This window comes from Pseudophryne corroboree, chromosome 8 (assembly GCF_028390025.1).
Source record: "Pseudophryne corroboree isolate aPseCor3 chromosome 8, aPseCor3.hap2, whole genome shotgun sequence".
Lineage (NCBI taxonomy): Eukaryota > Metazoa > Chordata > Amphibia > Anura > Myobatrachidae > Pseudophryne > Pseudophryne corroboree.
In genome coordinates, this window is record NC_086451.1 from 313062570 (window position 1) to 313067082 (window position 4513).

Below are 4513 nucleotides of genomic sequence, written 5' to 3' on the forward strand. Positions count from 1 at the left end.
CATCCCTCCAGGTCGCTTCGGCCTACTCCCAACTGTTGACTGATCCATCTGAGACTAACAGGAAATTATATAAAGACACCAAACTGATACACGATACCCTCTGTGCCAAGCTATTCCTCTCCTTCCTGGTTTTTGTGAACCCGGTGTTAGTGAAGTCTGTGCTGGCGACTGGAGGACTATGTGTATATTAGGCAGGTCTGTAGGAATCAGTGAGAAGAAGGAGCAATCCCTGACCGGGGATCGAACCCGGGCCTCGGCAGAGAGAGCCGTATCCTGACCACTGGATCACCAGGGACTCGAGGTTGATAGCAGGATGGTGAATGTACTGGATATAATGTCACAGGAGTAGGTGCTTGTGTACTCAAGGTTACTATGAAATAGGTTTCCTGCAGTTGCGCAGAACTGGGCTGATTACTGACGAGGTTGAGAACCGTTCTGGTTACTGGTGAGACTGGGAACTGCACTGTGAACCGAAATACTGGAATGCAACTATAATCCAGGCTGGTACTGGATATAAATGGAGACGCAACTGTCAGTGCAACGATGACTGTGGCTGTGACTTTAAGACAGGGCTGAATAACACGGCGGCTGTGGCTTTAAGACCAGACTGGAGAAGACTGCGGCTGTGGGTTGTAATACGAAACTGTAGAATGCTGCAGCTGTGCCTTTAAGACTGTAGTATACTGTGACTATGGCTTTAAGAGCAGACTGTAGAAGACTGTGACTGTGGTTTTAAGACAAGGCTGGATATCAATGATAACACAACTGTACAGCAGACTGGGTAGCAAAGAGCAGAGTTTTACAGGAACCAAAGTACAAATGTTACTTTAGGGAGTTCAGCTTCTAAGCTCACACATAGCTGTGAGGGTGACACAAGGAACTGCCAGAGTTTCCACCTCAAGTCTCCAGACTTATACTTCCTGGTCCTTGGTGATTGGTGAGCAGTGTCAGGTGATTCAGAGAGTCTCAGACTGGCACAGGATTGGACAGCTCTGGGTCAGGTGAACAGTCACTGTCATGTGACTACTTTACACTAGGCTGTGGTGTGGAGTGAGGCCTAGCAGGCCGAAACAACACTAAAGCCTGAACTTCTGCAAACAAACAGAGGATGCTGGCTTTTAGGCCTAAACTTCAGATTGCTGAATTCAGACTCACACAGGAGATTAATCACCACAGGCGGAGCTCGTTAACTCTTACCTTCCAGGCAGAGAACTCAGGAAACTCATGGTAATGGCAAGCTGTTTATTCCAGTGAGCAGAAAAGACACAGGATCCAAGGCAGATGGCAGGGGGTAAGTCACCCAATATGAGAACTACAGTCAGGATCGTGACACTTCCAATCTAACAAATATTTTCGCTGGGGCAATCGCCCAGGGAAGTTATTAGCAAACATGGTAAAAACCCATGCAACACCTAAACATATCTCCTCAATTAGAGACGCAGACGGACCCCCCTCAGTGACACAGGAACAGATTAGCGACACTTTTCTGACTTTCTTTGAGAAATTATACACCGCGCCACCCGACCACCCTACGGCTGGCATGGACTTTTTGACACAGGCTAATCTCCCCACGCTCTCTGAGAGTGATAGAGAATTTCTTACCAACCCCGTTACTGCAGCGGAATTGGAATCGACCATTAAATCTCTAGCAAATGGGAAATCCCCAGGTCCCGGCGGTATGTCAGCGGCCTATTACAAGCTACTTCTCCCACATTTAAGTGAACACCTCAGGCAACTATATAATGCGCTCTTGACGGGACACCCTGCCCCGACAGGCTTTAACACAGCCCGAGTCATAGTCCTCCCTAAACCTAATAAAGACCATACATTAGTTTCATCCTACCGGCCAATCTCACTACTAAACCAAGACTTTAAAATATTCACAAAGATTCTTGCCACCCGTCTCCAAGTGATTTTACCAAAACTGCTACATCCTGCCCAGACAGGATTCATGCGTAATAGACACTCAGTGCATAATGTTCGCTCATTGCTGGCGGCTATGTATAAAATGCATAATTCATTAGAGCAGGACAATATGGTACTGAGCTGTGATGCAGATAAAGCCTTTGACCGAGTATCTTGGGCCCACATAGACAGATTACTTGGACTTCAAAATTTCGGTCCTGACTTTATTAAGGTATTTCACATCATCTATCAAACACCCCAGGCCTTTTTGACAGTAAATGGTCACAACTCGAGACTATTCTCCTTATATCGAGGTACCAGACAGGGATGCCCCTTATCCCCCCTCTTATTTAACTTGGCCTTAGACCCTCTCCTTCGCCATTTCTATAGAGAACACAGATGGCACGGCATAAAACTGGCTGATCATGAAATTAAATTCTCAGCATTTGCAGATGACATTTTACTTTATTTTAGCAACCCCCGAAAAGCCATACCACACTTAATTGACATTCTAGACTCATTTGAACTAGTCTCCGGATTTAAAATTAATCACTCCAAAACGGAAGCCTTGGCTTTCTTTCCCTCAATAAAAACAGGTTGGGGAGACACGTTCCCATTTCAATGGGCCACAAACAATTGTATTACTTACTTAGGGATTCTATTCCCTGATCACCCATCCAAGCTATACTCACTTAATTACCCCCCACTTTTCGCTAGGACATATACAGATTTTGCCAGATGGACCCACCTTCCTCTCACATATACTGGCAGGAGTCACTTGTACAAAATGATAAGCTTTCCCCGCTTCCTTTATGTATTACAGATGCTCCCGCTGATCCCACCCAAACACATACTAGCTCAATTGGACAAAGCACTGTCCAAATTTATTTGGGCGGACAAGCACCCTCTATTCTCATTATTCAAATTACGCCAACCTCGCTCTCTAGGAGGCTTAAATTTACCATGCCTTCACTCATATGCCTTAGCAGCCAACTACAGGATCGCTTTGGACTGGATTGGCGGTCGAGACATATATGCCAACAAACACCTGGAACAATCTTTTACCCCCTCTCAGACTTTGGTGTCTCTGCTACACACCACTCCTACTTCCATACCACACTGTGTGGCAGACAATATACTTGTCTCCTCTACATGTGTTGCCTGGCGACAGATTCGCTCAAGACTAAAAATATCACGATATATATCGTTGTTCCTACCTCTCTGGGGTAATCCAGACTTCAAGCCTCACACTACATCCCCCATATTTCAGACTTGGTACGAAGGAGGTCTAAAATACATTCATCATTTTCTGCATACCGAAACTCTGACCATACTTACACACTCCCAAATTATGGCACGTTTTCCATCCTTACGAATCCCATTCTTTCCCTTTCTTCAAGCATGTAGCTATGCACAAAAGGTCACATCTTTGCTATCCATACAAGACACCACCCATACCTTGGACAAAACTCAACGACACACCCCAAATGGTAATTTTTCCACAGCACTCATATACACACACTCCCGCACTCTATTAAACATGGAATCTGGCTCAGTAGGCCTCCTAAAATGGAAACTGGAATGGCCAGATCTCACCATGAAGCTGATTCTAGAGGCCAACACCTACTTAGATAAAACCCTAGGTTCAGTTTCATACTCAGAAATGCACTAGAAAATTCAACATAGAGCATATATCACTCCCAAGCTATGATGCCTCATCGGAGCAGCCCCCTCATCTCATTGTTTCAAGTGCACTGCTCCAGAAGCAGACCTTGTACACTGTCTGTGGTCATGCCCCAGGGTACGTACACTTTGGCAGGCACTCCAATCATATATCACGACCGACTTACAGTTACAATTTACCATCACTAAGACGTGGGCATTCTGGGGCATATTCCCGAAATCACCCAACACCGGTCTATCCAAGGGACAACGTATTTTATTAATTAAACTGGCGGCCGCTACCAAAAAGACTGCTCCAACACTAGTATTACCTAGGGCTTACACGGAGTATAATTATAATTATTGTCATTAAATGTCTATGCTATAATGGCTATGTAATGCATTTTGTATTATTTTGTTGTATCATTTTGTTCTATTGTTAACTCACCGGTCAATAAAAAACTTTTGAAAAAAAAAAAAAAAAAACATGTGAAACACATGTATGACATAAAAAGACAATGGTCTAGTGACCCAATGTTTACAGCCCCTTCTGGGTGTATGGTGTGGAGCTGGTTGGAGAAACAAATAGTCCCGCTTCAAGTGCTGTCCCTGGCTTACCGTAAGACAGGGTCTGCTGTCTTGGCGCACACAGCGGGACCTGTCTTAGGGTAAGCACACATAAACATAGCGCTCAGTTACACTTTTTCAAATATTGGCCTAGTGCATGTCGACCTAATGCATGTCGGCCAATAGTGATCGACCTAATGACTGTCGACCTAAGTGCTGTCGACCTAATGACCGTATCCCAACCTGAGTAGGTATATGTTGTCAGCGTCCGGAGTCTTACCGGTACGCAGGGGCCGTGGGGCTGGCTTCCTTGGCGTTGTGCGGGCAGCGGCGGAGGTGGGCTGCTGCGCCGGATTCGTGGGCAGCAGTAGCGGAGGTG

The 4513-nt window shown here is 45.6% G+C and overlaps 1 non-coding gene across 1 annotated transcript; it reads right to left on the reverse strand.

Moving 5' to 3' along the window:
• Positions 1-225: 225 nt before the first annotated feature.
• TRNAR-UCU (transfer RNA arginine (anticodon UCU)) lies at positions 226-295 on the reverse strand. The gene has a single exon. It is a non-coding gene; the product is annotated as a tRNA-Arg (tRNA).
• Positions 296-4513: the final 4218 nt, after the last annotated feature.